The sequence below is a fragment of the Triticum aestivum genome, chromosome 1A, assembly GCF_018294505.1.
Source record: "Triticum aestivum cultivar Chinese Spring chromosome 1A, IWGSC CS RefSeq v2.1, whole genome shotgun sequence".
NCBI classification, from domain to species: domain Eukaryota; kingdom Viridiplantae; phylum Streptophyta; class Magnoliopsida; order Poales; family Poaceae; genus Triticum; species Triticum aestivum.
Genome location: NC_057794.1, coordinates 409,146,921 through 409,157,874, shown reverse-complemented (window position 1 = coordinate 409,157,874; position 10,954 = coordinate 409,146,921). Strand labels below are relative to the sequence as shown.

Genomic DNA, 10,954 nt, shown 5'->3' with positions numbered 1-10,954 from the left:
CGTAGTGTCGCGTTAGCAGCATCCTGTAGTAGTGATTGAATATCATTAAGGATCTGGACATATGATCTTCCACCGAAGAAACCAACTGGCATCAACTACAAAGAGTAATCAACACTATTAGCAACCCATAGGTACCAATCTAAGGTTTTGAGACAAAGATTGGATACAAGAGGCGAACTAGAGTTTGAGAGGAGATGGTGTTGGTGAAGATGTTGATGAAGATTGACCATTACTCGATGAGAGGATCATTGGTGATGACGATGGCTTTAATTTCCCCCTCCCGGAGGGAAGTTTCCCCAACAGAATAACTCCCCCGGAGCCATAGATTGCTTCTGCCCAGGTTCCGCCTCGAGACGGTGGTGCTTCGTCCCGAAAGCTTCCTTCTTATTTTTCTAGGTCAAAACCTTTCATATAGCAGAAGATGGACATCGGGGGCTGGCCAGGGGACCCAGGCTTGTGGCTGCCTGGTGGGTCCCCTTCTGTTGTTTCTTCGCCCATTATTATTTATTCCAAAATAATTATTCGTAAAGTTTTAGGACATTTGGAGCTATGCAGAATATGTATCTCAGATTTGCTCCTTTCTGGTCCAGAGTTCCAGCTACCGGCATTCTCCCTCTTCATGAAAACCTTGTAAATAAGAGAGAAAAGGCATAAAATTGTATCATAAAGAAAAATAACAGTCCATAAGGCAATAAATAATGAAAACCTTGGACAATCACGCTCTAGGTTCTAAGGTGATTGCATGATCATACCGCCTGTGAGGGGGAAGTTGGGTGGGTTCCTCAAAAATGTCCTTGAATTCTGTCAAGATGTGTTGAACCGCACGAAGAATGTACTGCTTGTTGGAGTGAACTGAATCTCCAGCAGGGCTGCTTCCGAGATCTCGTTCGTGTCATGCATCTGCCACAAACTGGCCGCATCCAAGGCTGTGAGAGAGTGTTGCTCGTCGGTATGGACACCTGTTAGGTGTACTGTTGTTCCCTGTCGCGGGAATTTCATGGTTTTCAGATTCCAATCACACTGCATAGGACTGTGTTGTCCGAGCCAGTCCACGCCCAGCACTGCATCATAGCCACCCAGATCCAAGACACGCATGTCCATGGCAAATTCATGACCCTGTGTAGCCCATTTCAGCTACGGTACCATGGCTGTACAGTCCAGGTTCTGTCCATTGGCGACTCTGGCAGTGTTAGCAGGGATACTCGTGGTACAAGCGCTGATGCGTTGAGAGAATGCACCATTGACGAAGCTGTGAGTGCTGCCTGAATCGGCAAGCAACAGCATGGTTTGGTCTCCCACGATGGCGCACAGGCGAATAGTTTCTGGTGATTCTGTACCCTCGACAACGTGAGCGGATAAGAGGCAGCATGCAACATTTGCAGGTTCTGGTTCATCGAGCAACTCGAGCGCTTGCACAACATCATCTGAAAAGCACTTCGCCAAAGTCCCCCACTTCAAGTGTCAGCAGCTGCGCCGATCGCTTGCACTGGTGCTCCCGTGAGTACTTGTCGCCGCAGTGAAAACAGAGGCCATGTTGACGTCTATAGTCGCAGAGCTGACGTTCGTGTCCGAAATCATCCGGAGCTGGCTTGGGCGCAGGAATGGCGCGTGGTGTTGTCCCTGCGGCAGGTGGCACTGCTGATGTTGGGGGAGGTCGCCCAAATGCTGATGGCAGGCTGTGCACTGGAGGTGGGCGACTGACAGATAATGGACGAAGTCGAGGATGTTGAATCTCTAATTCCTCCTCTTGAATCAGAGCAAACATTGTCGCTCTAGTAATACTGGTAGGCACCTGAATGCGCACAACGGCGCGTAGTTCATCCTTAAGGCCTAGTAGGAACTGGGTTACGAAGAACTTGGAGCTCGGGGTCGCGTTAAGAGCAATCAAATCGTACATAAGTACCTCAAACTGTTGGCGGTACTCCACCACTGTTCCTGTCTGACAGAGCTGAAGAAGATTATGCATAGTTGACTCAAACTCCTCTGGGCCAGATTCCTCCACCATGGCATGCCTGAACATATCCCAAGTGCTATCTGAATTTGTTTGACGAAATGCTCGAAGCCACAGTGCCGCATGACCCTCCACATACAACGCTGCTATTGTGACCCAACTATGCAGCGATACCCTGGACAACTCGAAGTATGCTAGGCAGCGGTCCAACCATATGCGTGGAGCATCACCATCAAATCGGGGAAAATGATGCTTCGACGGCTTGGAAAAGTACTCCTCATGCGGAGTTGGTTGTGAGGCGCGGGCTGCCAGCGCGGGTTGCTCCGGCCGGAACAACATGTGTGGCCTGTCATTGGCGAGCCTGGCGAGCGGGGCAGCCCGATGACCTGTGGTATTGGAAGCGCGCTCGGGTGTGGTGCGGCGCGTGGATCTGCCGGGGGTTGTGCAGTGTCGCTGGCGGTGGCTGCTGTGGCCCCTCGCGAGCACCTGGTGTCTGCGACACTGCCACAGACGGATCACCCACTTGCAAGTTAGGAAAAGGGGAGGAGGAGGCTGATGGGGAAGCCACCTTGCGCACATCGTCCACCTTTGCCTGGGTAAGGCCGATTTGCTTGGTCAAACTCTGCAACTCGCGTGACACCTAGGTGTTGAACGCGGTCTGCACCTCGGCGCGCACTTTCTCTTCTTCAAAACGGGAGAGAAGCTTCTTCATCAGGGTCGTGAGGCCCGCTGTCTCCTCCCCTACGGCAGCCATGAGCTGTCGGGTCTGGGCGGAAGGCTTGGACGACGCTGTGACACCTGCTCCGAGCAAATCAAACTCTGCCCAGGATTTTAGGCGATCTCATCGGAGTGAAATCGCACGTGAGGCAGTGGATTTTACCGATTGGCCAAGAGAATATGGGCGTGGCGGCACCGATCTGGCAGCGGAGGAAAAAAATTGAGGCTCTAAATACCAATTGTGACAACCGGAAATCCTATGAAAGGGGATCGATCGCACAGGGGAAGAATTGGGGAGAAAACAGAGAAGTACTACGTGAGAGCTAGACGAAGAGGGGATGAGAAGGTTCAGATCCAATTTCCATTCATGCTTACGCCGCTAGTCCACCGATGATGTGTTCACATCGGGTGTGACAATCTCCAGCCACCCAGGCCCGAGTCATGGGCGGAGACGGCGACTTCAACGCCGCAGGCGGCGGAAGGGAGGTAGCGGGTCGGAGGCGTGGGGGGCAAGTGCGAGGCAGCCGCGGCGGGAGACGCAGGGCGGCGCCCCGGCCCGAAGGCCGCGGCAGGAGTTCGTCGCCGAGGGCCCGAGGCGGCAAGTGCGAGGCAGCCGCGGGCGGAAGACGCAGAGCGCCGCCCCGGCCCGGAGAGGTCGCGGCAGGATTTCGTCGCCGAGGGCCCGAGGCGGAGCGCACGGGGTCGGCAGGCGCAGCGCCGGCGAGTTGCTGGAGTAAGGATTGTGCAGCGGCGAGGAGGCGCTGGCTGCTTCCGCTTCCGCAACACGAAGGCGACGATGCGCGAGTCCCGGCCTCGTCCAGATCATCCATCGCCAATTCGCCAGGCAAGCTGAGCTCCTCCCTCCTCTCTTTTCCAAATCCGGATGCTTTGATTTACTACTGAATTTTCCATCAAAAAGCGCTAATTGTGGTTTAACTCCGCTAAACATCTTGTCCCGCCCCGCTATTTTAATTTGCAATTCAACTGAAACTTAAATCAGGCTAGCGCAACACTCGACACGCAGCGTCGTCCTCTCGGCCACTTTCACCACCACCCACCAGCAGCATAGCTTCCTCTTTTTCCGTAGATGGAATCGTGGAAGCTCAGCCTCTCTCTCTCTCTCTCGCAGTGCACCCACCACCAGTCCACCACCGCCACTGTCCTCTCTCCCTTTGGGTCACTTCTCTGTTCCCTCCTCCACCATTTTCCCCATCAGCTCTGCAAGCTGCGTGCTGACGCGGTCGAACCTTTCTTTGTTTGGAGGCTTTCTCTCCACCAGCGCAAGCTCGACACACACCAGTGTCTATGAAGGATAGCCTTGCCCTTGTGTGCTTTGCAGGGACTAGTGCCCCGCTATTTTGATTTTAATTTAGCTGAAACTGAAACCACGCTAGCGCAACAGTCGACACGTAGCGTCGTCCTCTCCCCTTGGTCACTTCCTTCAGCCACCACCCACCAGGAGCGGAGCTTCCTCTTTTTCCATAGATGGAAGCTCAACTTTTCTCTCTTGCGGAGGCTTTCTCTCGACCAGCGCAAGCTCGACACGAGCGTCTCCCTACGCCATGTAGGGGTGTCAGGGCATCACTTGTGTGTCTCCCTGCCAAGAGGAACCGCACAGAACAATGTGATTTGACTCACATATAGGCACAGGAGCATCTAGGCGTGCGTGCAAGGTTCAGCACGCAGCATTTAACGTTGAGGCCCGAAGCCATTGCTGTGCTTGTGCTCTCCCCCCCTTTCTTTCTCTCCCAAAACCAACCGAGGTAGAGTGAGCGAAAGAGGAAGAAGCATTTGCTGCTCTCCACCGTGCTTCCACCACCACCACCACCACCAAGAGAAAGAGGAAGAAGCATTTGCTCCTCTGCTCCGTGCTTCCACCACCACCACCACCAAGAGAAAGAGGAAGAAGCATTTGCTCCTCTGCGCCGTGCTTCCACCACCAGCAGCCCCGTCGTCCTCTCTACCTCTCGCTTCTTCCATCACCACCACCTCAGCTCAAGCCATGGCATCCTTGGCCAACCTCATGATCCCACTTTTCTCGCTCACCCTCATGCTCCTGCATGCTCCTGCACCTGCGGTATGCGACGACCTAGGTGCAGGCCTCTCTCCAGGCCATCGCACACACATTGTGCTGCTGAGGCCACCCGTCGAAGCCGGCAGCGAGGACGACCACCGCTGGTGGCAGGATTCCTTCCTGCCAACGCCTCTCGCCGGCTCCTATGAGCCACGCCTCATCCATACCTACACTGAGGTCTTCACGGGGTTTGCCGTGAGGCTCACCGAAGACGACCTTGCCGTGGTGTCCCAGAGGAAGGAGTTTCTGCGAGCGTTTCCAGACCATCTCTGGCACCCCAGCACCACTCACACTCCGAAGTTCCTCGGACTGGAGAAAGATGCCGGGCTGTGGAGGGACACCAACTATGGCCAAGGAGTCATAATCGGGGTTCTGGACACCGGCATATACGCAGAGCATCCTTCCTTTGATGACAGCGGCATCCCGCCACCCCCATCAAAGTGGAAGGGCTCATGCCATGGCGCTGCACGCTGCAACAACAAATTGATAGGTGCCAAATTCCGTAATCCCAGAGCATATGATTCCGGAGATGACACGGGGCATGGAACACATACCTCGTCCACCGCAGCTGGGAACTTCGTCAGTCATGCCTCAGCCCACGGCCTCGGCAGGGGCACAGTGCTCCACATGCACACTTGGCCATGTACAGGGTGTGCATAATTCTTGGGTGTGCATCCTCGGACATAGTTGCCGGGTTAGATGAAGCCGTCAAGGATGGTGTTGATGTGCTTTCACTCTCCCTCGGCCCCTTTTTTGATGTCAACTTCACTGATGATCCGGTTGCCATTGGCACATTCAATGCGGTAGCAAAGGGTGTTGTTGTCGTGGCTGCAGCTGGTAACAACGGGCCAAGGTCCTTTATTGCCAACTCTGCACCATGGTTGCTCACAGTTGCAGCTGGCTCGGTGGACCGAAGCTTCCAGACCGTTGTGCAGCTTGGCAACGGCGAGCACATCAGTGGGGAAGCTTTCAATCAGACCGCGAACTCAAGCTCCAACTCTGCTCCTCTGTATTGGAACAAACACTGCAAGTCATCATTGGCTGGAAGAAATGTGTCTGGCAAAATTGTGATTTGCCATAACACAGGACCAATGAATGACACAGGGTCAGCAATCAACCAGTCTGACATCAGTGGCATCATGAGTGCCGGGGCGGCTGGCATAGTCCTGATCAACAGGAAAGATGCTGGCTTCACCACCCTTCTGGAGGATTATTGCAGTGATGTTGTGCAGGTGACCGTGGCTGATGGCAACGATATCATAGAGTATGCAAGGGCAACAAGCAAAGCCAGTGCCAAAGTCATATACAAGAACACTGTGCTTGGTGTCCGTCCATCTCCCACTGTCGCGGCATTCTCATCCCGCGGTCCCAGCACGTTCAGCCCCGGTGTGCTAAAGCCAGATATATTAGCACCCGGGCTCAACATCATTGCTGCATGGCCACCACTCACCATTCTTGGATCTGGGCCATTCAACATTAGATCAGGGACATCCATGTCGACTCCACATGTCAGTGGAATCGCTGCGCTTGTCAAGAGCTCCCATCCTGATTGGTCTGCTGCTGCTATCAAGTCAGCCATCCTCACCACAGCTGATATCACGGACAGCGCTGGTGGCCCGATCTTGGACGAGCAGCATCAGAGGGCAACCGCGTATGCCATGGGTGCTGGCCATGCCAATCCTATAAAAGCTATTGATCCGGCCTTGTGTATGACCTTAGCATCACTGAATATGCTGGCTACATATGTGCTCTCCTCGGTGATCAAGGCTTGGCAACCATTGCGCGTGACCCGACGCTGTCCTGCAAAATGCTTCCCAAGATACCAGAGGCACAGTTGAACTACCCATCCATAACAGTGCCACTCAGGTCAAGGCCATTCACGGTGAACAGAACCGTGACAAATGTGGGGCCAATAAATTCAGTATACACACTGAAGATGGAGGTTCCCAAGTCTCTCACAGTGCGAGTCTACCCAGAGACGCTGGTCTTCTCCAAGGTTGGACAAAAGAAAACATTCAGCATTACTGTGAGCAGGCATCGCAGTGTCGGGTCAAAGGCCTTGCAGGGAAGTTTGAGCTGGGTGTCCAAAAAACATGTTGTGCGTAGTCCGATCGTGGCTTCTCCTCTGTTGTAATCAGGAAAAGCATGTGTGACATATGACGTTGGAGAATCGCACATGTAATATTGTAATTAGGGAAATGACTGTCTTTTAGTTAGAAGTGTATCCATGCCTGTAAAATAATTGATGTTTGGACGTTTAGCATCCATTGCTGTCACAATTCTTTTCTGAATTATTTTTCCTTTTCCCAACTTATCAACAGTGTTTGCTGCATGTAGTAGATCACCATTGAGAGGTGCTGCTTCTAAGGTGTAAAATCCATCCAGGTACCTAAACCTACCCTTTCCCTCATATGGGTATATGCCATTGCTACCTCCAGATTTTTTATCTGCGCTATTGATGATATACTTTCTGCTGATATGAGCTATTGATGATAAACTTGCTCTTTTTTTGTTTCCTCTACATTAGTTCCTTTCAATGCTTAGGTTCAGTTGGGCACTAATGACTATTTCGGGTGCTTTGAAATTAGATTTTGATGATATTAAGGCCATCATCAATCTACATGAACAAAGGAGAGGTTTGCCTGAATACTCGTAGCTAAATTGGTTTTTCTCCCTGTGTTTCTTTTCTGGTCCTTTTTTGTCTTTTGCAGTTCGTGTATATATGTTCCGAAGCTAAATTGAGTCTTGACTTTTAAGAAGAAAAATACATCGTTGCAGTAATTGTACAGTTTAAACCTATTAGTTAGTGTTGTAAGCACATGTATTAGTGAGTCAGTTTAGAGCTTGTACTATTAGTTGTGCATGTTAGCTCACTCCCCTGTCTCAACCCGGAGCCAGGCACCGAGTTAGACCTTGCCAACACACGATCTCTTCTTCCTCAACTCCTCTGCTTTCTGCCTCCAGGTCCAGGTCGCTCTCCTCAGTGGTGCTACATGAGTGAAGATTTATGTTTGCTACTGGATCTGAAATCCTTCATCTTTGCTGATGCTATTCCCCTATTTTTCCCCATCACTTGACACTCTGATCTCCCTGATTTTGGTCTCTGGTTTTTGAAATGCAGATAGTGGCCGCAGCGTTGCCGCTGGACGGCACACTGGAGCTCGAGTATGCAGCCACGACAGAGCTGCTCGGACATCACTGTAGGTTGATGTTCTCTATCACTCCTGAACACCTTGAACTCTCCTCTACTTGATCTAGAGGTTTCTGGGACCTAAAATGCTCTTGTGTGCTGAGACAAAATCCCCAACTCCCGCCTTTAAACCCAGCATTTATATTAGGCCTAAACCCATAATTTATACTGATGTTTAACTCAAATTCCCACCTCAATGGTTTCTGCTATAAAACTGAGGTGATGGTGTCGTTAAGTCCTAAGTATTTACTTGCCTTAAAGCATTTCACTATTTTCTTCATGTCGCCAGCTTTTTCCGTTAATGAAACCGTTGTGGTGACATGGGATTTGTGCTTGTACGTGAGAAAAGAAAAATGATGGCATGAAGAAAAACACCTTTCTTTGATGCAATTGCTCCTTTTTGTTCTTGCTTGCTGGCTTTGTCTCTACTCTGGATGCAATTGCTTCTTTAGGCATGCTTCTCAGCTCCTCCCCCTCCCATGACAGCCAGCATTGGTGGTCTCTCAGGTTACCACCTCCTTTGGTTCTTGTTTTTTTTAATTGGGAAAGAGAAGTGGAGACAGTGGGAAGGGGGGAACTGCGGCCAGGTGAATATCTTTATTCTTATCCCTCCTCCTCGAGCAAGTATACCTTTTATTTTCTTTCCCAAAAAGAGGGTAAAAGCCCCCGGTATCGATTGAAGCAAGTTATCCCATACCTTGGTCTAGATGATCCTTTCATTCATTGGTTGAGCTACTATGCTTACACTATTCGATCTGTTAAAAACAGTAACCCAACGGAGAGAGCCGTAGGTTTAGTTTTCACTTATGGCAGTTGATGTGCTATGTTTGCTGATGTGCATTTTTTTCATGCTATGCATGCTCTCCATTGATATAACAAATCCATTTCTATTATTTACATAATTCTTTGCTAACAGTTTGAACATAGTTTTTCCATTGATAGGGATTTGCTGCCGAATGATCAGTTGTCGCTACAGATTTGTAGGTTTAGTTTACTATTGTACTATGCAGTATGAAAGCAGTGTAAATAAGTTAGCTGTGATAACCACTATGGCCTGCTTTTGGTATATGAACAACGATGCTTTAGGTGTCTGATGCTACATTATATGAACCTCTAATAGGAATCGTCACTATCAGAAGCTGCATGGCCAGTGTGTCTACCTCTTGCTGAACTGGCACATGAATATCTGTCTTTAGTTATATCATACTGCATTTTTAGTGACATGCTCAAAAGATGTAATCAATTGAACTACTACTATTAGTAATTGTTTGCTTCCTCATGTTTCTTTGAGAAATCCTAATGTTGAGTCAATGGCCTCAATAATTCCTTTTATGTGTTTGTTGTTACTCTACCTTTGCATCATGTGTATGCTACCGGCCTGGATGAAACTGGACCGGGTGGGTGGGGTGCGGCAAGCTGCACTGCCTATCTAGTACTACATAATTACTGCACAATTCTCAGCCTGAACTCTCTTTACATTTGACAGACTAGTTGTTGCTAATATTTTGTTGGGAATGACAGCAAGTGTGGGCGAATCAAGAACCTCAGTGATAGTATAATTTGATTTCCGTGCTGTTCTTCTGAATACAAAAATCTTAGACGAGGCAGATGTAACTATCTTTGTTCATGTGTGGACAGTACACCTTCTGTGTATCTGAACAGTGGCATCAAGCATAAGTAGTACTAGCGTCTGTTTTTGTCTATCCTGAAAAGTACGACATGCTTCTGATTTTAGCCACCATATTGGGCTCGATAGCCTAGTATACCCGATCGAGCAAATCTGTGACGATTCTGGTGAAGAACCCACTTGCAGCAGGTCCTTTCCGCTCTCACGTTTTAACATTCTGTCCTTTGTGAACTCTTTGCCAGCTGATGTTCTTTCACCCTAACATTGCTCTTCTATTCAGGTCTGTCAGTGGAAATAGCGTGCAAGACCATATCCACTATCTTGGCATCAGCATGCATTCCGAGTCGCGGGGATCATGCAGGATCGTCACGGATGACAATATGCTCAGGTACAAAGTTGGCACTGTAGACGGCGCTATTGTCTTCTCGAAGCAGCCTGGTTTATCAGTTGATCAGCTACTCAGTGCACAGTAAACAAGCTGAAGATTACATGGATTTGTTTTTATGGTTCTTTTCTGCCAAAGTACAATATTCTTGTTGGCAATCAAAGCACTATCTCATGTATATATACACGCGTTATCCTGGCTGGATTAAATTATCATAGCTGAGGGTGTATTTCTGAAATGTATAAACATATTTGTGCTGATTAACTTGTTCATATTCTTGCATATAATTTAATTTATTTAAGCATGGCGGTTGCTTTCATTATGTGCAGCATACCAGATGCATATGTTATATATGGTGAAGTGCACAAGTCAGTTTGTGGTATCAATTGTTCTTAAATGTTGAGGATGTTTATACACAATGGTTTTTGACATTCCTGCCGTCAAATGCTTTGTTTTACAATTGCCTGGTTTTGATATTCAAGTTAAACTATTAAACTTTACAAGGATGTGGTAAAATTTTAAAAATCTGCATGGCTATTGTACATGCATTTCATTGGATATGGAAATCAAGCTGTCTCTCTAAATAGATATCCTTATTTTTTTGGCTTCTCCTTTAAGACAGATTGAACACAAGGGGTCTACTAAACAGAAAGAATTTCTATGTTGAGAATAACAAATGTGTTTATGTGTGATGATGAACCTAATGAAGATTACATCCACCTTTTCTTTTTATGTGACTTTAGGGCCTTTTGATTCGTAGGATTTTGAAAACGTAGGAATAGGAAAAGTGTAGGAATAGGAAAAGTGTAGGGTTGGAGTGGCATGCCCATTTGAATCTTATAGAATTAGCAATGATTGTTTGATGCCACGAGAAAAACAAAGGAATTGTAAAAAGAGGTTGGAGTGGATGTTAAATTTCCTATTGAATGTAGTACACAAGATTCCATAGAAAAAGTTCGTATGGGATCCAATTCTATGAATCAAAGGACCAATATAGGAAAAAATACTAA

At 48.6% G+C, this 10,954-nt stretch overlaps 1 pseudogene; it reads left to right on the top strand.

The window, feature by feature from the left end:
* The first annotated feature begins 2,324 nt into the window (after positions 1–2,324).
* LOC123053425 (subtilisin-like protease 4) lies at positions 2,325–10,248 on the top strand (annotated as a pseudogene).
* The last annotated feature ends 706 nt before the right edge of the window (positions 10,249–10,954 follow it).